Here is a 26,702-nt window from a genome sequence, read left to right as displayed (position 1 = left end):
ATTTTAGAGGCATATCTGTACGTTTCAAAAATGGACACTTTGCGAAATTTCTGGTGAAAACCACACAATGGATTCCTATGGAAGGAAATACAAGTTACTGGTAAGTTCGCTTAGAATTACTTTTCAGGGTCAGTGCTGGTTTAAAAGATGCAGCCCTGGGTTCTCTCCTGATAACAGGTGAGTAAATCGGAATTCGTAGTTCGGCTGATTTTAGAGGAATATTTGTACGTTTCAAAAATGGACACTTGGAAAAATTTCTGGTGAAAACCACACAATGGATTCCTATGGAAGGAAATACAAGTTACTGGTAAGTACGCTTAGAATTACTTTTCAGGGTCAGTGCTGGTTTAAAAGATGCAGCCCTGGGTTCTCTCCTGATAACAGGTGAGTAAATCGGAATTCGTAGTTCGGCTGATTTTAGAGGAATATTTGTACGTTTCAAAAATGGACACAGAAAATGTTCTGGTGAAAACCACACAATGGATTCCTATGGAAGGAAATACAAGTAACTGGTAAGTACACTTAGAATTACTTTTCAGGGTCTGTGCTGGTTTAAAAGATGCAGCACTGGGTTCTGTCCTGATTACAGGTGAGTAAATCGGAATTCGTAGTTCGGCTGATTTTAGAGGAATATTTGTAAGTTTCAAAAATGGACACAGAAAATGTTCTGGTGAAAACCACACAATGGATTCCTATGGAAGGAAATACAAGTTACTGGTAAGTACGCTTAGAATTACTTTTCAGGGTCAGTGCTGGGCTAAAAGATGTAGCACTGGTTTCTCTCCTGATAACAGGTGAGCAAATAGGAATTCGTAGTTCGGCTGATTTTAGAGACATATCTGTACGTTTCAAAAATGGACACTTTGAGAAATTTCTGGTGAAAACCACACAATGGATTCCTATGGAAGGAAATACAAGTTACTGGTAAGTACGCTTAGAATTTCTTTTCAGGGTCAGTGCTGGGCTAAAAGATACAGCCCTGGGTTCTCTCCTGATAAGAGGTGAGTAAATCGGAATTCGTAGTTTGGCTGATTTTAGAGGAATATTTGTAAGTTTCAAAAATGGACACAGAAAATGTTCTGGTGAAAATCACACAATGGATTCCTATGGAAGGAAATACAAGTAACTGGTAAGTACGCTTAGAATTACTTTTCAGGGTCTGTGCTGGGTTAAAAGATACAGCACTGGGTTCTGTCCTGATGACAGGTGAGTAAATCGGAATTCGTAGTTTGGCTGATTTTAGAGGAACATTTGTACGTTTCAAAAATGGACACTGAAAATTTTCTGGTGAAAACCACACAATGGATTCCTATGGAAGGAAATACAAGTTACTGGTAAGTATGCTTAGAATTACTTTTCAGGGTCAGTGCTGGGCTAAAAGATACAGCCCTGGGTTCTCTCCTGATAAGAGGTGAGTAAATCAGAATTCGTAGTTCGGCTGATTTTAGAGGAATATTTGTAAGTTTAAAAAATGGACACAGAAAATGTTCTGGTGAAAACCACACAATGGATTCCTATGGAAGGAAATACAAGTAACTGGTAAGTACGCTTAGAATTATTTTTCAGGGTCTGTGCTGGGTTAAAAGATGCAGCACTGGGTTCTGTCCTGATTACAGGTGAGTAAATCGGAATTCGTAGTTCGGCTGATTTTAGAGGAATATTTGTAAGTTTCAAAAATGGACACAGAAAATGTTCTGGTGAAAACACACAATGGATTCCTATGGAAGGAAATACAAGTTACTGGTAAGTACGCTTAGAATTAATTTTCAGGGTCAGTGCTGGGCTAAAAGATGTAGCACTGGTTTCTCTCCTGATAACAGGTGAGTAAATAGGAATTCGTAGTTCGGCTGATTTTAGAGGCATATCTGTACGTTTCAAAAATGGACACTTTGAGAAATTTCTGGTGAAAACCACACAATGGATTCCTATGGAAGGAAATACAAGTTACTGGTAAGTACGCTTAGAATTACTTTTCAGGGTCAGTGCTGGTTTAAAAGATGCAGCCCTGGGTTCTCTCCTGATAACAGGTGAGTAAATCGGAATTCGTAGTTCGGCTGATTTTAGAGGAATATTTGTACGTTTCAAAAATGGACACAGAAAATGTTCTGGTGAAAACCACACAATGGATTCCTATGGAAGGAAATACAAGTAACTGGTAAGTACACTTAGAATTACTTTTCAGGGTCTGTGCTGGTTTAAAAGATGCAGCACTGGGTTCTGTCCTGATTACAGGTGAGTAAATCGGAATTCGTAGTTCGGCTGATTTTAGAGGAATATTTGTAAGTTTCAAAAATGGACACAGAAAATGTTCTGGTGAAAACCACACAATGGATTCCTATGGAAGGAAATACAAGTTACTGGTAAGTACGCTTAGAATTACTTTTCAGGGTCAGTGCTGCGCTAAAAGGTGTAGCACTGGTTTCTCTCCTGATAACAGGGGAGTAAATAGGAATTCGTTGTTCGGCTGATTTTAGAGGCATATCTGTACGTTTCAAAAATGGACACTTTGCGAAATTTCTGGTGAAAACCACACAATGGATTCCTATGGAAGGAAATACAAGTTACTGGTAAGTTCGCTTAGAATTACTTTTCAGGGTCAGTGCTGGTTTAAAAGATGCAGCCCTGGGTTCTCTCCTGATAACAGGTGAGTAAATCGGAATTTGTAGTTCGGCTGATTTTAGAGGAATATTTGTAAGTTTAAAAAATGGACACAGAAAATGTTCTGGTGAAAACCACACAATGGATTCCTATGGAAGGAAATACAAGTAACTGGTAAGTACGCTTAGAATTATTTTTCAGGGTCTGTGCTGGGTTAAAAGATGCAGCACTGGGTTCTGTCCTGATTACAGGTGAGTAAATCGGAATTCGTAGTTCGGCTGATTTTAGAGGAATATTTGTAAGTTTCAAAAATGGACACAGAAAATGTTCTGGTGAAAACACACAATGGATTCCTATGGAAGGAAATACAAGTTACTGGTAAGTACGCTTAGAATTAATTTTCAGGGTCAGTGCTGGGCTAAAAGATGTAGCACTGGTTTCTCTCCTGATAACAGGTGAGTAAATAGGAATTCGTAGTTCGGCTGATTTTAGAGGCATATCTGTACGTTTCAAAAATGGACACTTTGAGAAATTTCTGGTGAAAAGCACACAATGGATTCCTATGGAAGTAAATACAAGTTACTGGTAAGTACGGTTAGAATTACTTTTCAGGGTCAGTGCTGGGCTAAAAGATACAGCCCTGGGTTCTCTCCTGATAAGAGGTGAGTAAATCGGAATTCGTAGTTCGGCTGATTTTAGAGGAATATTTGTAAGTTTCAAAAATGGACACAGAAAATGTTCTGGTGAAAACCACACAATGGATTCCTATGGATGGAAATACAAGTAACTGGTAAGTACGCTTAGAATTACTTTTCAGGGTCTGTGCTGGATTAAAAGATGCAGCACTGGGTTCTGTCCTGATTACAGGTTAGTAAATCGGAATTCGTAGTTCGGCTGATTTTAGAGGAATATTTGTAAGTTTCAAAAATGGACACAGAAAATGTTCTGGTGAAAACCACACAATGGATTCCTATGGAAGGAAATACAAGTTACTGGTAAGTACGCTTAGAATTACTTTTCAGGGTCAGTGCTTGGCTAAAAGATGTAGCACTGGTTTCTCTCCTGATGACAGGTGAGTAAATAGGAATTCGTAGTTCGGCTGATTTTAGAGGCATATCTGTACGTTTCAAAAATGGACACTTTGAGAAATTTCTGGTGAAAACCACAGAATGGATTCCTATGGAAGGAAATACAAGTTACTGGTAAGTACGCTTAGAATTACTTTTCAGGGTCAGTGCTGGTTTAAAAGATGCAGCCCTGGGTTCTCTCCTGATAACAGGTGAGTAAATCGGAATTCGTAGTTCGGCTGATTTAAGAGGAATATTTGTACGTTTCAAAAATGGACACAGAAAATGTTCTGGTGAAAACCACCCAATGGATTCCTATGGAAGGAAATACAAGTAACTGGTAAGTACGCTTAGAATTACTTTTCAGGGTCTGTGCTGGGTTAAAAGATGCAGCACTGGGTTCTGTCCTGATTACAGGTGAGTAAATCGGAATTCGTAGTTCGGCTGATTTTAGAGGAATATTTGTAAGTTTCAAAAATGGACACAGAAAATGTTCTGGTGAAAACCACACAATGGATTCCTATGGAAGGAAATACAAGTTACTGGTAAGTACGCTTAGAATTACTTTTCAGGGTCAGTGCTGGGCTAAAAGATGTAGCACTGGTTTCTCTCCTGATAACAGGTGAGTAAATAGGAATTCGTAGTTCGGCTGATTTTAGAGACATATCTGTACGTTTCAAAAATGGACACTTTGAGAAATTTCTGGTGAAAACCACACAATGGATTCCTATGGAAGGAAATACAAGTTACTGGTAAGTACGCTTAGAATTTCTTTTCAGGGTCAGTGCTGGGCTAAAAGATACAGCCCTGGGTTCTCTCCTGATAAGAGGTGAGTAAATCGGAATTCGTAGTTCGGCTGATTTTAGAGGAATATTTGTAAGTTTCAAAAATGGACACAGAAAATGTTCTGGTGAAAATCACACAATGGATTCCTATGGAAGGAAATACAAGTAACTGGTAAGTACGCTTAGAATTACTTTTCAGGGTCTGTGCTGGGTTAAAAGATGCAGCACTGGGTTCTGTCCTGATTACAGGTGAGTAAATCGGAATTCGTAGTTTGGCTGATTTTAGAGGAACATTTGTACGTTTCAAAAATGGACACTGAAAATTTTCTGGTGAAAACCACACAATGGATTCCTATGGAAGGAAATACAAGTTACTGGTAAGTATGCTTAGAATTACTTTTCAGGGTCAGTGCTGGGCTAAAAGATACAGCCCTGGGTTCTCTCCTGATAAGAGGTGAGTAAATCGGAATTCGTAGTTCGGCTGATTTTAGAGGAATATTTGTAAGTTTAAAAAATGGACACAGAAAATGTTCTGGTGAAAACCACACAATGGATTCCTATGGAAGGAAATACAAGTAACTGGTAAGTACGCTTAGAATTATTTTTCAGGGTCTGTGCTGGGTTAAAAGATGCAGCACTGGGTTCTGTCCTGATTACAGGTGAGTAAATCGGAATTCGTAGTTCGGCTGATTTTAGAGGAATATTTGTAAGTTTCAAAAATGGACACAGAAAATGTTCTGGTGAAAACACACAATGGATTCCTATGGAAGGAAATACAAGTTACTGGTAAGTACGCTTAGAATTAATTTTCAGGGTCAGTGCTGGGCTAAAAGATGTAGCACTGGTTTCTCTCCTGATAACAGGTGAGTAAATAGGAATTCGTAGTTCGGCTGATTTTAGAGGCATATCTGTACGTTTCAAAAATGGACACTTTGAGAAATTTCTGGTGAAAACCACACAATGGATTCCTATGGAAGGAAATACAAGTTACTGGTAAGTACGCTTAGAATTACTTTTCAGGGTCAGTGCTGGTTTAAAAGATGCAGCCCTGGGTTCTCTCCTGATAACAGGTGAGTAAATCGGAATTCGTAGTTCGGCTGATTTTAGAGGAATATTTGTACGTTTCAAAAATGGACACAGAAAATGTTCTGGTGAAAACCACACAATGGATTCCTATGGAAGGAAATACAAGTAACTGGTAAGTACACTTAGAATTACTTTTCAGGGTCTGTGCTGGTTTAAAAGATGCAGCACTGGGTTCTGTCCTGATAACAGGTGAGTAAATCGGAATTCGTAGTTCGGCTGATTTTAGAGGAATATTTGTAAGTTTCAAAAATGGACACAGAAAATGTTCTGGTGAAAACCACACAATGGATTCCTATGGAAGGAAATACAAGTTACTGGTAAGTACGCTTAGAATTACTTTTCAGGGTCAGTGCTGCGCTAAAAGATGTAGCACTGGTTTCTCTCCTGATAACAGGGGAGTAAATAGGAATTCGTTGTTCGGCTGATTTTAGAGGCATATCTGTACGTTTCACAAATGGACACTTTGCGAAATTTCTGGTGAAAACCACACAATGGATTCCTATGGAAGGAAATACAAGTTACTGGTAAGTTCGCTTAGAATTACTTTTCAGGGTCAGTGCTGGTTTAAAAGATGCAGCCCTGGGTTCTCTCCTGATAACAGGTGAGTAAATCGGAATTCGTAGTTCGGCTGATTTTAGAGGAATATTTGTACGTTTCAAAAATGGACACTTGGAAAAATTTCTGGTGAAAACCACACAATGTATTCCTATGGAAGGAAATACAAGTTACTGGTAAGTACGCTTAGAATAACTTTTCAGGGTCAGTGCTGGGTTAAAAGATGCAGCACTGGGTTCTGTCCTGATAACAGGTGAGTAAATCGGAATTCGTAGTTCGGCTGATTTTAGAGGAATATTTGTACGTTTCAAAAATGGACACAGAAAATGTTCTGGTGAAAACCACACAATGGATTCCTATGGAAGGAAATACAAGTAACTGGTAAGTACGCTTAGAATTACTTTTCAGGGTCTGTGCTGGTTTAAAAGATTCAGCACTGGGTTCTGTCCTGATTACAGGTGAGTAAATCGGAATTCGTAGTTCGGCTGATTTTAGAGGAATATTTGTAAGTTTCAAAAATGGACACAGAAAATGTTCTGGTGAAAACCACACAATGGATTCCTATGGAAGGAAATACAAGTTACTGGTAAGTACGCTTAGAATTACTTTTCAGGGTCAGTGCTGCGCTAAAAGATGTAGCACTGGTTTCTCTCCTGATAACAGGGGAGTAAATAGGAATTCGTTGTTCGGCTGATCTTAGAGGCATATCTGTACGTTTCAAAAATGGACACTTTGCGAAATTTCTGGTGAAAACCACACAATGGATTCCTATGGAAGGAAATACAAGTTACTGGTAAGTTCGCTTAGAATTACTTTTCAGGGCCAGTGCTGGTTTAAAAGATGCAGCCCTGGGTTCTCTCCTGATAAGAGGTGAGTAAATCGGAATTCGTAGTTCGGCTGATTTTAGAGGAATATTTGTAAGTTTCAAAAATGGACACAGAAAATGTTCTGGTGAAAATCACACAATGGATTCCTATGGAAGGAAATACAAGTAACTGGCAAGTACGCGTAGAATTACTTTTCAGGGTCTGTGCTGGGTTAAAAGATGCAGCACTGGGTTCTGTCCTGATTACAGGTGAGTAAATCGGAATTCGTAGTTTGGCTGATTTTAGAGGAACATTTGTACGTTTCAAAAATGGACACTGAAAATGTTCTGGTGAAAACCACACAATGGATTCCTATGGAAGGAAATACAAGTTACTGGTAAGTATGCTTAGAATTACTTTTCAGGGTCAGTGCTGGGCTAAAAGATACAGCCCTGGGTCCTCTCCTGATAAGAGGTGAGTAAATCGGAATTCGTAATTCGGCTGATTTTAGAGGAATATTTGTAAGTTTAAAAAATGGACACAGAAAATGTTCTGGTGAAAACCACACAATGGATTCCTATGGAAGGAAATACAAGTAACTGGTAAGTACGCTTAGAATTATTTTTCAGGGTCTGTGCTGGGTTAAAAGATGCAGCACTGGGTTCTGTCCTGATTACAGGTGAGTAAATCGGAATTCGTAGTTCGGCTGATTTTAGAGGAATATTTGTAAGTTTCAAAAATGGACACAGAAAATGTTCTGGTGAAAACACACAATGGATTCCTATGGAAGGAAATACAAGTTACTGGTAAGTACGCTTAGAATTAATTTTCAGGGTCAGTGCTGGGCTAAAAGATGTAGCACTGGTTTCTCTCCTGATAACAGGTGAGTAAATAGGAATTCGTAGTTCGGCTGATTTTAGAGGCATATCTGTACGTTTCAAAAATGGACACTTTGAGAAATTTCTGGTGAAAACCACACAATGGATTCCTATGGAAGGAAATACAAGTTACTGGTAAGTACGCTTAGAATTACTTTTCAGGGTCAGTGCTGGTTTAAAAGATGCAGCCCTGGGTTCTCTCCTGATAACAGGTGAGTAAATCGGAATTCGTAGTTCGGCTGATTTTAGAGGAATATTTGTACGTTTCAAAAATGGACACAGAAAATGTTCTGGTGAAAACCACACAATGGATTCCTATGGAAGGAAATACAAGTAACTGGTAAGTACACTTAGAATTACTTTTCAGGGTCTGTGCTGGTTTAAAAGATGCAGCACTGGGTTCTGTCCTGATTACAGGTGAGTAAATCGGAATTAGTAGTTCGGCTGATTTTAGAGGAATATTTGTAAGTTTCAAAAATGGACACAGAAAATGTTCTGGTGAAAACCACACAATGGATTCCTATTGAAGGAAATACAAGTTACTGGTAAGTACGCTTAGAATTACTTTTCAGGGTCAGTGCTGCGCTAAAAGATGTATCACTGGTTTCTCTCCTGATAACAGGGGAGTAAATAGGAATTCGTTGTTCGGCTGATTTTAGAGGCATATCTGTACGTTTCAAAAATGGACACTTTGCGAAATTTCTGGTGAAAACCACACAATGGATTCCTATGGAAGGAAATACAAGTTACTGGTAAGTTCGCTTAGAATTACTTTTCAGGGTCAGTGCTGGTTTAAAAGATGCAGCCCTGGGTTCTCTCCTGATAACAGGTGAGTAAATCGGAATTCGTAGTTCGGCTGATTTTAGAGGAATATTTGTACGTTTCAAAAATGGACACTTGGAAAAATTTCTGGTGAAAACCACACAATGGATTCCTATGGAAGGAAATACAAGTTACTGGTAAGTACGCTTAGAATTACTTTTCAGGGTCAGTGCTGGTTTAAAAGATGCAGCCCTGGGTTCTCTCCTGATAACAGGTGAGTAAATCGGAATTCGTAGTTCGGCTGATTTTAGAGGAATATTTGTACGTTTCAAAAATGGACACAGAAAATGTTCTGGTGAAAACCACACAATGGATTCCTATGGAAGGAAATACAAGTAACTGGTAAGTACACTTAGAATTACTTTTCAGGGTCTGTGCTGGTTTAAAAGATGCAGCACTGGGTTCTGTCCTGATTACAGGTGAGTAAATCGGAATTCGTAGTTCGGCTGATTTTAGAGGAATATTTGTAAGTTTCAAAAATGGACACAGAAAATGTTCTGGTGAAAACCACACAATGGATTCCTATGGAAGGAAATACAAGTTACTGGTAAGTACGCTTAGAATTACTTTTCAGGGTCAGTGCTGGGCTAAAAGATGTAGCACTGGTTTCTCTCCTGATAACAGGTGAGCAAATAGGAATTCGTAGTTCGGCTGATTTTAGAGACATATCTGTACGTTTCAAAAATGGACACTTTGAGAAATTTCTGGTGAAAACCACACAATGGATTCCTATGGAAGGAAATACAAGTTACTGGTAAGTACGCTTAGAATTTCTTTTCAGGGTCAGTGCTGGGCTAAAAGATACAGCCCTGGGTTCTCTCCTGATAAGAGGTGAGTAAATCGGAATTCGTAGTTTGGCTGATTTTAGAGGAATATTTGTAAGTTTCAAAAATGGACACAGAAAATGTTCTGGTGAAAATCACACAATGGATTCCTATGGAAGGAAATACAAGTAACTGGTAAGTACGCTTAGAATTACTTTTCAGGGTCTGTGCTGGGTTAAAAGATGCAGCACTGGGTTCTGTCCTGATTACAGGTGAGTAAATCGGAATTCGTAGTTTGGCTGATTTTAGAGGAACATTTGTACGTTTCAAAAATGGACACTGAAAATTTTCTGGTGAAAACCACACAATGGATTCCTATGGAAGGAAATACAAGTTACTGGTAAGTATGCTTAGAATTACTTTTCAGGGTCAGTGCTGGGCTAAAAGATACAGCCCTGGGTTCTCTCCTGATAAGAGGTGAGTAAATCAGAATTCGTAGTTCGGCTGATTTTAGAGGAATATTTGTAAGTTTAAAAAATGGACACAGAAAATGTTCTGGTGAAAACCACACAATGGATTCCTATGGAAGGAAATACAAGTAACTGGTAAGTACGCTTAGAATTATTTTTCAGGGTCTGTGCTGGGTTAAAAGATGCAGCACTGGGTTCTGTCCTGATTACAGGTGAGTAAATCGGAATTCGTAGTTCGGCTGATTTTAGAGGAATATTTGTAAGTTTCAAAAATGGACACAGAAAATGTTCTGGTGAAAACACACAATGGATTCCTATGGAAGGAAATACAAGTTACTGGTAAGTACGCTTAGAATTAATTTTCAGGGTCAGTGCTGGGCTAAAAGATGTAGCACTGGTTTCTCTCCTGATAACAGGTGAGTAAATAGGAATTCGTAGTTCGGCTGATTTTAGAGGCATATCTGTACGTTTCAAAAATGGACACTTTGAGAAATTTCTGGTGAAAACCACACAATGGATTCCTATGGAAGGAAATACAAGTTACTGGTAAGTACGCTTAGAATTACTTTTCAGGGTCAGTGCTGGTTTAAAAGATGCAGCCCTGGGTTCTCTCCTGATAACAGGTGAGTAAATCGGAATTCGTAGTTCGGCTGATTTTAGAGGAATATTTGTACGTTTCAAAAATGGACACAGAAAATGTTCTGGTGAAAACCACACAATGGATTCCTATGGAAGGAAATACAAGTAACTGGTAAGTACACTTAGAATTACTTTTCAGGGTCTGTGCTGGTTTAAAAGATGCAGCACTGGGTTCTGTCCTGATTACAGGTGAGTAAATCGGAATTCGTAGTTCGGCTGATTTTAGAGGAATATTTGTAAGTTTCAAAAATGGACACAGAAAATGTTCTGGTGAAAACCACACAATGGATTCCTATGGAAGGAAATACAAGTTACTGGTAAGTACGCTTAGAATTACTTTTCAGGGTCAGTGCTGCGCTAAAAGATGTAGCACTGGTTTCTCTCCTGATAACAGGGGAGTAAATAGGAATTCGTTGTTCGGCTGATTTTAGAGGCATATCTGTACGTTTCAAAAATGGACACTTTGCGAAATTTCTGGTGAAAACCACACAATGGATTCCTATGGAAGGAAATACAAGTTACTGGTAAGTTCGCTTAGAATTACTTTTCAGGGTCAGTGCTGGTTTAAAAGATGCAGCCCTGGGTTCTCTCCTGATAACAGGTGAGTAAATCGGAATTCGTAGTTCGGCTGATTTTAGAGGAATATTTGTACGTTTCAAAAATGGACACTTGGAAAAATTTCTGGTGAAAACCACACAATGGATTCCTATGGAAGGAAATACAAGTTACTGGTAAGTACGCTTAGAATTACTTTTCAGGGTCAGTGCTGGGTTAAAAGATGCAGCACTGGGTTCTGTCCTGATAACAGGTAAGTAAATCGGAATTCGTAGTTCGGCTGATTTTAGAGGAATATTTGTACGTTTCAAAAATGGACACAGAAAATGTTCTGGTGAAAACCACACAATGGATTCCTATGGAAGGAAATACAAGTTACTGGTAAGTTCGCTTAGAATTACTTTTCAGGGTCAGTGCTGGTTTAAAAGATGCAGCCCTGGGTTCTCTCCTGATAACAGGTGAGTAAATCGGAATTCGTAGTTCGGCTGATTTTAGAGGAATATTTGTACGTTTCAAAAATGGACACTTGGAAAAATTTCTGGTGAAAACCACACAATGGATTCCTATGGAAGGAAATACAAGTTACTGGTAAGTACGCTTAGAATTACTTTTCAGGGTCAGTGCTGGTTTAAAAGATGCAGCCCTGGGTTCTCTCCTGATAACAGGTGAGTAAATTGGAATTCGTAGTTCGGCTGATTTTAGAGGAATATTTGTACGTTTCAAAAATGGACACAGAAAATGTTCTGGTGAAAACCACACAATGGATTCCTATGGAAGGAAATACAAGTAACTGGTAAGTACACTTAGAATTACTTTTCAGGGTCTGTGCTGGTTTAAAAGATGCAGCACTGGGTTCTGTCCTGATTACAGGTGAGTAAATCGGAATTCGTAGTTCGGCTGATTTTAGAGGAATATTTGTAAGTTTCAAAAATGGACACAGAAAATGTTCTGGTGAAAACCACACAATGGATTCCTATGGAAGGAAATACAAGTTACTGGTAAGTACGCTTAGAATTACTTTTCAGGGTCAGTGCTGGGCTAAAAGATGTAGCACTGGTTTCTCTCCTGATAACAGGTGAGCAAATAGGAATTCGTAGTTCGGCTGATTTTAGAGACATATCTGTATGTTTCAAAAATGGACACTTTGAGAAATTTCTGGTGAAAACCACACAATGGATTCCTATGGAAGGAAATACAAGTTACTGGTAAGTACGCTTAGAATTTCTTTTCAGGGTCAGTGCTGGGCTAAAAGATACAGCCCTGGGTTCTCTCCTGATAAGAGGTGAGTAAATCGGAATTCGTAGTTTGGCTGATTTTAGAGGAATATTTGTAAGTTTCAAAAATGGACACAGAAAATGTTCTGGTGAAAATCACACAATGGATTCCTATGGAAGGAAATACAAGTAACTGGTAAGTACGCTTAGAATTACTTTTCAGGGTCTGTGCTGGGTTAAAAGATGCAGCACTGGGTTCTGTCCTGATTACAGGTGAGTAAATCGGAATTCGTAGTTTGGCTGATTTTAGAGGAACATTTGTACGTTTCAAAAATGGACACTGAACATTTTCTGGTGAAAATCACACAATGGATTCCTATGGAAGGAAATACAAGTTACTGGTAAGTATGCTTAGAATTACTTTTCAGGGTCAGTGCTGGGCTAAAAGATACAGCCCTGGGTTCTCTCCTGATAAGAGGTGAGTAAATCAGAATTCGTAGTTCGGCTGATTTTAGAGGAATATTTGTAAGTTTAAAAAATGGACACAGAAAATGTTCTGGTGAAAACCACACAATGGATTCCTATGGAAGGAAATACAAGTAACTGGAAAGTACGCTTAGAATTACTTTTCAGGGTCTGTGCTGGTTTAAAAGATTCAGCACTGGGTGCTGTCCTGATTACAGGTGAGTAAATCGGAATTCGTAGTTCGGCTGATTTTAGAGGAATATTTGTAAGTTTCAAAAATGGAGACAGAAAATATTCTGGTGAAAACCACACAATGGATTCCTATGGAAGGAAATACAAGTTACTGGTAAGTACGCTTAGAATTAATTTTCAGGGTCAGTGCTGGGCTAAAAGATGTAGCACTGGTTTCTCTCCTGATAACAGGTGAGTAAATAGGAATTCGTAGTTCGGCTGATTTTAGAGGCATATCTGTACGTTTCAAAAATGGACACTTTGAGGATTTTCTGGTGAAAACCACACAATGAATTCCTATGGAAGGAAATACAAGTTACTGGTAAGTACGCTTAGAATTACTTTTCAGGGTCAGTGCTGGTTTAAAAGATGCAGCCCTGGGTTCTCTCCTGATAACAGGTGAGTAAATCGGAATTCGTAGTTCGGCTGATTTTAGAGGAATATTTGTACGTTTCAAAAATGGACACAGAAAATGTTCTGGTGAAAACCACACAATGGATTCCTATGGAAGGAAATACAAGTAACTGGTAAGTACACTTAGAATTACTTTTCAGGGTCTGTGCTGGTTTAAAAGATGCAGCACTGGGTTCTGTCCTGATTACAGGTGAGTAAATCGGAATTCGTAGTTCGGCTGATTTTAGAGGAATATTTGTAAGTTTCAAAAATGGACACAGAAAATGTTCTGGTGAAAACCACACAATGGATTCCTATGGAAGGAAATACAAGTTACTGGTAAGTACGCTTAGAATTACTTTTCAGGGTCAGTGCTGCGCTAAAAGATGTAGCACTGGTTTCTCTCCTGATAACAGGGGAGTAAATAGGAATTCGTTGTTCGGCTGATTTTAGAGGCATATCTGTACGTTTCAAAAATGGACACTTTGCGAAATTTCTGGTGAAAACCACACAATGGATTCCTATGGAAGGAAATACAAGTTACTGGTAAGTTCGCTTAGAATTACTTTTCAGGGTCAGTGCTGGTTTAAAAGATGCAGCCCTGGGTTCTCTCCTGATAACAGGTGAGTAAATCGGAATTCGTAGTTCGGCTGATTTTAGAGGAATATTTGTACGTTTCAAAAATGGACACTTGGAAAAATTTCTGGTGAAAACCACACAATGGATTCCTATGGAAGGAAATACAAGTTACTGGTAAGTACGCTTAGAATTACTTTTCAGGGTCAGTGCTGGGTTAAAAGATGCAGCACTGGGTTCTGTCCTGATAACAGGTAAGTAAATCGGAATTGGTAGTTCGGCTGATTTTAGAGGAATATTTGTACGTTTCAAAAATGGACACAGAAAATGTTCTGGTGAAAACCACACAATGGATTCCTATGGAAGGAAATACAAGTAACTGGTAAGTACGCTTAGAATTACTTTTCAGGGTCTGTGCTGGTTTAAAAGATTCAGCACTGGGTGCTGTCCTGATTACAGGTGAGTAAATCGGAATTCGTAGTTCGGCTGATTTTAGAGGAATATTTGTAAGTTTCAAAAATGGAGACAGAAAATGTTCTGGTGAAAACCACACAATGGATTCCTATGGAAGGAAATACAAGTTACTGGTAAGTACGCTTAGAATTACTTTTCAGGGTCAGTGCTGCGCTAAAAGATGTAGCACTGGTTTCTCTCCTGATAACAGGGGAGTAAATAGGAATTCGTTGTTCGGCTGATCTTAGAGGCATATCTGTACGTTTAAAAAATGGACACTTTGCGAAATTTCTGGTGAAAACCACACAATGGATTCCTATGGAAGGAAATACAAGTTACTGGTAAGTTCGCTTAGAATTACTTTTCAGGGTCAGTGCTGGTTTAAAAGATGCAGCCCTGGGTTCTCTCCTGATAAGAGGTGAGTAAATCGGAATTCGTAGTTCGGCTGATTTTAGAGGAATATTTGTAAGTTTCAAAAATGGACACAGAAAATGTTCTGGTGAAAATCACACAATGGATTCCTATGGAAGGAAATACAAGTAACTGGTAAGTACGCTTAGAATTACTTTTCAGGGTCTGTGCTGGGTTAAAAGATGCAGCACTGGGTTCTGTCCTGATTACAGGTGAGTAAATCGGAATTCGTAGTTTGGCTGATTTTAGAGGAACATTTGTACGTTTCAAAAATGGACACTGAAAATTTTCTGGTGAAAACCACACAATGGATTCCTATGGAAGGAAATACAAGTTACTGGTAAGTATGCTTAGAATTACTTTTCAGGGTCAGTGCTGGGCTAAAAGATACAGCCCTGGGTTCTCTCCTGATAAGAGGTGAGTAAATCGGAATTCGTAGTTCGGCTGATTTTAGAGGAATATTTGTAAGTTTAAAAAATGGACACAGAAAATGTTCTGGTGAAAACCACACAATGGATTCCTATGGATGGAAATACAAGTAACTGGTAAGTACGCTTAGAATTACTTTTCAGGGTCTGTGCTGGATTAAAAGATGCAGCACTGGGTTCTGTCCTGATTACAGGTTAGTAAATCGGAATTCGTAGTTCGGCTGATTTTAGAGGAATATTTGTAAGTTTCAAAAATGGACACAGAAAATGTTCTGGTGAAAACCACACAATGGATTCCTATGGAAGGAAATACAAGTTACTGGTAAGTACGCTTAGAATTACTTTTCAGGGTCAGTGCTTGGCTAAAAGATGTAGCACTGGTTTCTCCCCTGATGACAGGTGAGTAAATAGGAATTCGTAGTTCGGCTGATTTTAGAGGCATATCTGTACGTTTCAAAAATGGACACTTTGAGAAATTTCTGGTGAAAACCACAGAATGGATTCCTATGGAAGGAAATACAAGTTACTGGTAAGTACGCTTAGAATTACTTTTCAGGGTCAGTGCTGGTTTAAAAGATGCAGCCCTGGGTTCTCTCCTGATAACAGGTGAGTAAATCGGAATTCGTAGTTCGGCTGATTTAAGAGGAATATTTGTACGTTTCAAAAATGGACACAGAAAATGTTCTTGTGAAAACCACCCAATGGATTCCTATGGAAGGAAATACAAGTAACTGGTAAGTACGCTTAGAATTACTTTTCAGGGTCTGTGCTGGGTTAAAAGATGCAGCACTGGGTTCTGTCCTGATTACAGGTGAGTAAATCGGAATTCGTAGTTCGGCTGATTTTAGAGGAATATTTGTAAGTTTCAAAAATGGACACAGAAAATGTTCTGGTGAAAACCACACAATGGATTCCTATGGAAGGAAATACAAGTTACTGGTAAGTACGCTTAGAATTACTTTTCAGGGTCAGTGCTGGGCTAAAAGATGTAGCACTGGTTTCTCTCCTGATAACAGGTGAGTAAATAGGAATTCGTAGTTCGGCTGATTTTAGAGACATATCTGTACGTTTCAAAAATGGACACTTTGAGAAATTTCTGGTGAAAACCACACAATGGATTCCTATGGAAGGAAATACAAGTTACTGGTAAGTACGCTTAGAATTTCTTTTCAGGGTCAGTGCTGGGCTAAAAGATACAGCCCTGGGTTCTCTCCTGATAAGAGGTGAGTAAATCGGAATTCGTAGTTCGGCTGATTTTAGAGGAATATTTGTAAGTTTCAAAAATGGACACAGAAAATGTTCTGGTGAAAATCACACAATGGATTCCTATGGAAGGAAATACAAGTAACTGGTAAGTACGCTTAGAATTACTTTTCAGGGTCTGTGCTGGGTTAAAAGATGCAGCACTGGGTTCTGTCCTGATTACAGGTGAGTAAATCGGAATTCGTAGTTTGGCTGATTTTAGAGGAACATTTGTACGTTTCAAAAATGGACACTGAAAATTTTCTGGTGAAAACCACACAATGGATTCCTATGGAAGGAAATACAAGCTACTGGTAAGTATGCTTAGAATTACTTTTCAGGGTCAGTGCTGGGCTAAAAGATACAGCCCTGGGTTCTCTCCTGATAAGAGGTGAGTAAATCGGAATTCGTAGTTCGGCTGATTTTAGAGGAATATTTGTAAGTTTAAAAAATGGACACAGAAAATGTTCTGGTGAAAACCACACAATGGATTCCTATGGAAGGAAATACAAGTAACTGGTAAGTACGCTTAGAATTATTTTTCAGGGTCTGTGCTGGGTTAAAAGATGCAGCACTGGGTTCTGTCCTGATTACAGGTGAGTAAATCGGAATTCGTAGTTCGGCTGATTTTAGAGGAATATTTGTAAGTTTCAAAAATGGACACAGAAAATGTTCTGGTGAAAACACACAATGGATTCCTATGGAAGGAAATACAAGTTACTGGTAAGTACGCTTAGAATTAATTTTCAGGGTCAGTGCTGGGCTAAAAGATGTAGCACTGGTTTCTCTCCTGATAACAGGTGAGTAAATAGGAATTCGTAGTTCGGCTGATTTTAGAGGCATATCTGTACGTTTCAAAAATGGACACTTTGAGAAATTTCTGGTGAAAACCACACAATGGATTCCTATGGAAGGAAATACAAGTTACTGGTAAGTACGCTTAGAATTACTTTTCAGGGTCAGTGCTGGTTTAAAAGATGCAGCCCTGGGTTCTCTCCTGATAACAGGTGAGTAAATCGGAATTCGTAGTTCGGCTGATTTTAGAGGAATATTTGTACGTTTCAAAAATGGACACAGAAAATGTTCTGGTGAAAACCACACAATGGATTCCTATGGAAGGAAATACAAGTAACTGGTAAGTACACTTAGAATTACTTTTCAGGGTCTGTGCTGGTTTAAAAGATGCAGCGCTGGGTTCTGTCCTGATTACAGGTGAGTAAATCGGAATTCGTAGTTCGGTTGATTTTAAAGGAATATTTGTAAGTTTCAAAAATGGACACAGAAAATGTTCTGGTGAAAACCACACAATGGATTCCTATGGAAGGAAATACAAGTTACTGGTAAGTACGCTTAGAATTACTTTTCAGGGTCAGTGCTGCGCTAAAAGATGTAGCACTGGTTTCTCTCCTGATAACAGGGGAGTAAATAGGAATTCGTTGTTCGGCTGATTTTAGAGGCATATCTGTACGTTTCACAAATGGACACTTTGCGAAATTTCTGGTGAAAACCACACAATGGATTCCTATGGAAGGAAATACAAGTTACTGGTAAGTTCGCTTAGAATTACTTTTCAGGGTCAGTGCTGGTTTAAAAGATGCAGCCCTGGGTTCTCTCCTGATAACAGGTGAGTAAATCAGAATTCGTAGTTCGGCTGATTTTAGAGGAATATTTGTACGTTTCAAAAATGGACACTTGGAAAAATTTCTGGTGAAAACCACACAATGTATTCCTATGGAAGGAAATACAAGTTACTGGTAAGTACGCTTAGAATAACTTTTCAGGGTCAGTGCTGGGTTAAAAGATGCAGCACTGGGTTCTGTCCTGATAACAGGTGAGTAAATCGGAATTCGTAGTTCGGCTGATTTTAGAGGAATATTTGTACGTTTCAAAAATGGACACAGAAAATGTTCTGGTGAAAACCACACAATGGATTCCTATGGAAGGAAATACAAGTAACTGGTAAGTACGCTTAGAATTACTTTTCAGGGTCTGTGCTGGTTTAAAAGATTCAGCACTGAGTTCTGTCCTGATTACAGGTGAGTAAATCGGAATTCGTAGTTCGGCTGATTTTAGAGGAATATTTGTAAGTTTCAAAAATGGACACAGAAAATGTTCTGGTGAAAACCACACAATGGATTCCTATGGAAGGAAATACAAGTTACTGGTAAGTACGCTTAGAATTACTTTTCAGGGTCAGTGCTGCGCTAAAAGATGTAGCACTGGTTTCTCTCCTGATAACAGGGGAGTAAATAGGAATTCGTTGTTCGGCTGATCTTAGAGGCATATCTGTACGTTTCAAAAAGGGACACTTTGCGAAATTTCTGGTGAAAACCACACAATGGATTCCTATGGAAGGAAATACAAGTTACTGGTAAGTTCGCTTAGAATTACTTTTCAGGGCCAGTGCTGGTTTAAAAGATGCAGCCCTGGGTTCTCTCCTGATAAGAGGTGAGTAAATCGGAATTCGTAGTTCGGCTGATTTTAGAGGAATATTTGTAAGTTTCAAAAATGGACACAGAAAATGTTCTGGTGAAAATCACACAATGGATTCCTATTAAAGGAAATACAAGTAACTGGCAAGTACGCGTAGAATTACTTTTCAGGGTCTGTGCTGGGTTAAAAGATGCAGCACTGGGTTCTGTCCTGATTACAGGTGAGTAAATCGGAATTCGTAGTTTGGCTGATTTTAGAGGAATATTTGTAAGTTTAAAAAATGGACACAGAAAATGTTCTGGTGAAAACCACACAATGGATTCCTATGGAAGGAAATACAAGTAACTGGTAAGTACGCTTAGAATTATTTTTCAGGGTCTGTGCTGGGTTAAAAGATGCAGCACTGGGTTCTGTCCTGATTACAGGTGAGTAAATCGGAATTCGTAGTTCGGCTGATTTTAGAGGAATATTTGTAAGTTTCAAAAATGGACACAGAAAATGTTCTGGTGAAAACACACAATGGATTCCTATGGAAGGAAATACAAGTTACTGGTAAGTACGCTTAGAATTAATTTTCAGGGTCAGTGCTGGGCTAAAAGATGTAGCACTGGTTTCTCTCCTGATAACAGGTGAGTAAATAGGAATTCGTAGTTCGGCTGATTTTAGAGGCATATCTGTACGTTTCAAAAATGGACACTTTGAGAAATTTCTGGTGAAAACCACACAATGGATTCCTATGGAAGGAAATACAAGTTACTGGTAAGTACGCTTAGAATTACTTTTCAGGGTCAGTGCTGGTTTAAAAGATGCAGCCCTGGGTTCTCTCCTGATAACAGGTGAGTAAATCGGAATTCGTAGTTCGGCTGATTTTAGAGGAATATTTGTACGTTTCAAAAATGGACACAGAAAATGTTCTGGTGAAAACCACACAATGGATTCCTATGGAAGGAAATACAAGTAACTGGTAAGTACACTTAGAATTACTTTTCAGGGTCTGTGCTGGGTTAAAAGATGCAGCACTGGGTTCTGTCCTGATTACAGGTAAGTAAATCGGAATTCGTAGTTCGGCTGATTTTAGAAGAACATTTGTACGTTTCAAAAATGGACACTGAAAATGTTCTGGTGAAAACCACACAATGGATTCCTATGGAAGGAAATACAAGTTACTGGTAAGTACGCTTAGAATTACTTTTCAGTGTCAGTGCTGGGCTAAAAGATACAGCCCTGGGTTCTCTCCTGATAAGAGGTGAGTAAATCGGAATTCGTAGTTCGGCTGATTTTAGAGGAATATTTGTAAGTTTCAAAAATGGACACAGAAAATGTTCTGGTGAAAACCCCACAATGGATTCCTATGGAAGGAAATACAAGTAACTGGTAAGTACGCTTAGAATTACTTTTCAGGGTCTGTGCTGGGTTAAAAGATGCAGCACTGGGTGCTATCCTGATTACAGGTGAGTAAATCGGAATTTGTAGTTCGGCTGATTTTAGAGGAATATTTGTAAGTTTCAAAAATGGACACAGAAAATGTTCTGGTGAAAACCACACAATGGATTCCTATGGAAGGAAATACAAGTTACTGGTAAGTACGCTTAGAATTACTTTTCAGGGTCAGTGCTGGGCTAAAAGATGTAGCACTGGTTTCTCTCCTGATAACAGGTGAGTAAATAGGAATTCGTAGTTCGGCTGATTTTAGAGGCATATCTGTACGTTTAAAAAATGGACACTTTGAGAAATTTCTGGTGAAAACCACACAATGGATTCCTATTTAAGGAAATACAAGTTACTGGTAAGTACGCTTAGAATTACTTTTCAGGGTCAGTGCTGGTTTAAAAGATGTAGCCCTGGGTTCTCTCCTGATAACAGGTGAGTAAATCAGAATTCGTAGTTCGGCTGATTTTAGAGGAATATTTGTACGTTTCAAAAATGGACACAGAAAATGTTCTGGTGAAAACCACACAATGGATTCCTATGGAAGGAAATACAAGTAACTGGTAAGTACGCTTAGAATTACTTTTCAGGGTCTGTGCTGGGTTAAAAGATGCAGCACTGGGTTCTGTCCTGATTACAGGTGAGTAAATCGGAATTCGTAGTTCGGCTGATTTTAGAGGAATATTTGTAAGTTTCAAAAATGGACACAGAAAATGTTCTGGTGAAAACCACACAATGGATTCCTATGGAAGGAAATACAAGTTACTGGTAAGTACGCTTAGAATTACTTTTCAGGATCAGTGCTGGGCTAAAAGATGTAGCACTGGTTTCTCTCCTGATAACAGGTGAGTAAATAGGAATTCGTAGTTCGGCTGATTTTAGAGGCATATCTGTACGTTTCAAAAATGGACACTTTGAGAAATTTCTGGTGAAAACCACACAATGGATTCCTATGGAAGGAAATACAAGTTACTGGTAAGTATGCTTAGAATTACTTTTCAGGGTCAGTGCTGGTTTAAAAGATGCAGGCCTGGGTTCTCTCCTGATAACAGGTGAGTAAATCGGAATTCGTAGTTCGGCTGATTTTAGAGGAATATTTGTACGTTTCAAAAATGGACACTTGGAAAATTTTCTGGTGAAAATCACACAATGGATTCCTATGGAAGGAAATACAAGTTACTAGTAAGTACGCTTAGAATTACTTTTCAGGGTCAGTGCTGGGCTAAAAAATACAGCCCTGGGTTCTCTCCTGATAACAGGTGAGTAAATCGGAATTCGTAGTTCGGCTGATTTTAGAGGAATATTTGTACAATGGTGAAGGAAGGGGGAGGGGCCTGAGGTGACCTGTGCAAACATGCCCTGTGGCGTGTTTTAAGTTGGGGAATTAATTACTCTTCAATCCTGTGGTCCCCTGGAGGCCAACTAGCCCACCAGGTACCTCCAGTATGCGCCAGAGAGCTGCGTTGCAGAGAGGTGTTCAGAGGCCACATCCATTTTTACAACACTCTGCAACGCAGCTCTGTGGCGCTTAGTGGAGGTACCTGATGGGCTAGTTGTCCCCTAGGGGACCTCTGGATTGAAGAGGAATGAATTGCCAAACTTAAAACGCGCCACAAGGCGTGTTTTTGCACAGTATCACCTCAGGCCCCGCCCCCTACCTTCACCACTGTGCAAACGCGCCCCATGGCACTTTTTAAGTTGGGAGATTAAGTCCCCTTGAATCCTGAGGTCCCCTGGTGGCCAACTAGCCCACCAGGTACCTCCAGTAAGCGCAAGAGAGCTGCGTTGCAGAGAGGTGTAAAAAGGGGCGTGGCCTCATTACACCTCTATGCAACGCAGCCCCCTGGCGCATACTGGAGGTTCCTGGTGGGCTAGTTGGCCCCCAAGGACCCCCAGTATTGAAGGGGAATTCGTTCCCCCTCTGCAAACGCGCCAGGGGGCGCGTTTGCAGAGTGGTGTAAGGAGGGGGCGTGGTCTCCAGCCCGATACTTTTTTTTTCCCCTCTGTTTTTTAGAAGGGGGGCTCTGTAGCCCCCCTTCTTTTTCTTTTTTTTGTCCCTGGGGACCCCATCCCCCAGGGCCTGCCCCCAATTTTGATTTAAAAAAAAGAAAAAAAAACGGGTAGGGGCAAGGGGGCCGCGTGGCCCCCTCCCCAGGCCATAACTTGCCCCAAGGACCCCTTCCCCCGGGGCATAGCCCTTTTAAAAAAAACATTCTTTTTTATGGAGGGGGGCTGCGTAGCCCCCCTCCTGTGGCCACCCGTGGCCCCAGGGACCCCATCCCCGGGGACGTTTTCTTAAAATTTGATAATTTTTTTTTTAGGAGGGGGTACACGTGGCCCCCCTCCTGGGCCACTTATGGCCCCGGGGACCCCATCCCCCGGGGCCTGGCCTCCGTTGGGGGCCGTGGGGTGGTCCCCAATCCCCCCACGGCCCCGCCGGCTCCCCGCGTCCTGCGGGAGCCGGCATTGCTTTTCCACATGGGGAGCAGCTAACATGCTGCTCCCCGTGTGGAAAAGCAATCGTCTTTGGTATTTGGAAAAGAGAGCAGGTTTCCTGCTCTCTCTTCCAAATACCAAAGCAGTTTGCTATGGCAGGATGGGAGCCGCGAGGCTCCCACCCTGCCATAGCAAACAGCAGTGTCCCGGGGGTGGGCACCCCGGGACACTGCAGGAGCCCCTGGGTTGTGGCGGTCCCCAGGGCCATCATTGGCTCCAGGGGGGGCCGCGCGGCCCCCCTCCCATTAAGTTAAAGCCCCGGGGGTGGTGGCCCCGTGGCTTGGGGGTCCGTGACGGACCCCCTACTTTAAATAATTAGTGCCTCGGGAGGTGGCGGTACCCGGGGCATGTGGGGGGGCTCGAGTCCCCCCACACAGGTATTTTATTTATTTATTAAGCCCAGGGGGGTGGCGGTCCCCGGGGCTGCGGGGGGCCCATGAGCCCCAACATACATTAAATGAAAGCCCTGGGGGGTGGCGGTCCCCGGGGCTGGGGGGCCCCTCTGGGCCCCCATTATAATAAAGAAATTGCCCCCGGGACTTGGCCCCCTGGGGGCTAAATCAAAACGAAGCGCGGAAGCCCGCGCTTTGCTTTTTTTTTCATTAGTGGGATGTGCGGACCCTAAGCGCATCCCGCGATTTAAAAAAAAATGTTTTGGGGCCTTGGGGGTCCTTGTGGGACCCCCTGAGCAGGCCTAGGGGGTCAGGGTGTTTCTACCCTGCCCCCTTGTCGCGGTTTGCTCCTTTTTTTTGTGCTTTCTTGTGCCCGTCTCGCTGTTTGGTGCTTGTCCCCCTGTTTGCCGTTGATGCGCTCGCCGTGTTGCTGATTGGAATAACCAGGATTTCTTGGAACTCGCAGTTCCTCACGTACATCGTTATACATAGCTTCATTGCTCCCATGCTATTAATTGGCAAGATTTTATCTACATCAGATACCCCCTAATTTCCCCAAAAAACCACTGTGCATCATCGTTCTACACTTTCTTCCTTGAAGAAGCCCATGCTTGGGCGAAACGCATTGGCTGTGAATATGGTTGTACCGAATTGTGGAATAAAGAATACTTGAATCTCACAAGCCTTGTGTGGACTCTACAATCAGCTTCTAACTGTATTGATACAGTGAATTCAGCTTTGTGTTGCCTCTCATACTTTTGTGAACCTTTATTGAAAGTAGTTTTAATTGGAGTAGAAATAGTAAATGTAACTCACATTATGTCCAACGACTTCCACAATTGCGTTTAGATCGGAGTTGGAATAGTAAGCAATTCCCCTTTAGTGTCTAATTCCTTCCCCAATGTAGCATTCATTAGAATGGGAGTATTCAATGTAACTGCTTTAAAGTGAATAATGCACATTTCTAGGGCAACTCAAGCATGATTAAAAATATATCAGCAATACAATACTATCACATAGAGGGACAAAAAACTAAAATTATATTCAACAAGTACAAAATTGACTTTTATTGAGACAAGACAATAAATATGAATAATTAGAACAAAAAAAGTCTACACACACCACAGCCGTATCCACATTCACTATGGCATCACAGTGTACAATCCAGACAAACAATTTATATGTACATTGGTAAAGCCAATTCTCATTTTTGATAATGTTCAATCTGTGAGATCTCTATGACATGTGATGTCATCATAGTTGGCAAAAAAGCCTAATTCTGGTAGTAGAATTAAACTGATGAATAATTCCAACACCAATCAGTGGCTACAACCCAGATAATGTCTGGTGTATACAGCATTTTGGCACAGCAGTGCCTTCATCAGGAAAAGCCAAGAAAAATGGGTCGGGATGCCTATGGATAGGAATAGAATGTATAAATGATGCGTCCCTCAGTAGAAGAAAAGTGATAAAAATATACATAAGAGAGAGCTTGTTTTCATTACTTCGTATCTGTAGACTGTTGATATTGTCGGGCTGTAGATCAGTTAAAAAACACGTGAAAATGGTAAAAAAAACAAAGACCCTCAGTAAGATAGTGGGTGAAAAAAGAAAGAACAGCGAATAGACATTATAAAACATGCTGCCAGGTCAAAACAGCTCTATCATAAAACATGCAAGAAATCATATCTTCCCTCCTGATTAATATAGGACGGTATGAAGTCTATGGTGCTTTAGATCATCAGATTGCCTCTCCCGGTGGATAAGGGGAATGCACAATATCAAGAAGGAAATAGATACCCAAAGGAGTCGAGTCACTTGGACAAGATTATGGTAATGAAAGCAGGTCTTCTGGCATGCATGTATGATGAAAATAGTCTATGGAATGAAACAGACAGCATTATAGATATTGTGCTAGTGAAATGGCAGTGGAAAGATAGACAGTATAATACAAGCATATTTACCTATCAAATGTATGAGGCCAATAAACTGGAATATATGGTGTCTAGCCGGCCAGCCTGTGTTTTGTGGTCCCAGGTAAAGATAGCGAGGTGGAGCCTGAGACGGCACTTTCAGAAGATAACCAGATCTGGAATTAAAGTCCTTATTTTTGAACTGTATGTTATGTATATACAAGTCGTATGCAAGAAACACCACATACATATGAAGTCATGTACATACTAATTTATGAAATGGAGGTAATGGGATATCACAATGTGAAGAACAGGATGATGTTTTTAGTTTGGCATAAATTCAAAACCACCAAGAATGTGCGTGGCATGGTACAAATGTGTCATCCCTATAGGTCCCAAAAACAACACAAAAGCTATATGCTAATGAACTTAAAAGCCGTAGGACAGGCTCTACACTGAGAGGTTACATGTTAACCTCATATGATCGACTTTCATGAAAATACACTCAATAACCTACTGAGGCTTTTTGAAAGAAATGAGCGCAAGCGTACAAAACAATAGACTAGGTGCAGGAGTCCAAAGTGGCCAGGGAACTACCAGAGCGTAAAATACCATCAGTAAAAAGAGTTTAAAAGTAGGCCTTAATATTACGGGAAACGAAAAGGTTAACAACTTCCTGCAGAAGTTGTGGTACACATTGGACCAGCTACCATGGAGTCAGCAGCCGAACGCCGTCTGAGTCTAAACCACTGCGACTCGAGCCAAGTGATAAATCATGCGTCGGTGATCATGTGAGAAATCACATGTTGAATAGAGACATGCAGTCTGGATACTGATAACGCGGTGGCCATGACTGCAAGGTGAATGGCAAGGTAACTCCTATGGGTAAAAAAAAAATGCGTCAAAGGTGGAATAAACAAGTTCCTAAATGGGAAGCTTGCTACAGAAAAATGTGAATAAAAGAGGAAAAAAACATGCTAAATGGAAAGAAAATGGTTATCCAGAGGGTGGATGAAATAGCTACTGCAGCAAAGCGGGCTTGTGTGCCTAAGCTGCTAAATAACAGCAGCCATAGCTGAATGGTACACCAAAGCTAATTGTCAACACTGATGACCGCACAATCCTTGAAAATAAATACTGTGTCACTGGAAGATACCGGTAAGCATTTGGGAAAAAAAATAGATAATAGAATAGAAGAGTACATGTAAGAATGCATGCTAAAGGAAATATGGAAATAGGCTCAAGAAAAGGTAAATAGGATGATGTCCCAGAACCTAGAGGTGTACAAGATGATGATCCTGGGAAAAAAGGAGCTACTAGGAGCCATATGACTTTGAAAAAATTGAGAAAAAATACCTATAAGGATAGGTGGATATATCCTATGTGACATGTACAGAAAGAAGTTGACTAGCCAGTGTTGTAATGGATCGCTTAATCCCAGGGTATTTCTTGGTTTAAAGCCTGGGTAAAAGTATTTAGTGTGAAAATCCAATATACTTCTCTCCGTTTTCTAATTTCATCTGAGTCGAATCCTGGCTTATTGTTGATTTTCTCTAAGATAGGCCACTTAATGTCTTCGGATTGTGTTCTGAATCTAAGAAA

This window comes from Triturus cristatus, chromosome 5_1 (genome assembly GCF_964204655.1).
Source record: "Triturus cristatus chromosome 5_1, aTriCri1.1, whole genome shotgun sequence".
NCBI classification, from domain to species: domain Eukaryota; kingdom Metazoa; phylum Chordata; class Amphibia; order Caudata; family Salamandridae; genus Triturus; species Triturus cristatus.
The sequence above is the reverse complement of the archived record's forward strand: the minus strand, read 5'-3'. Positions refer to the sequence as shown.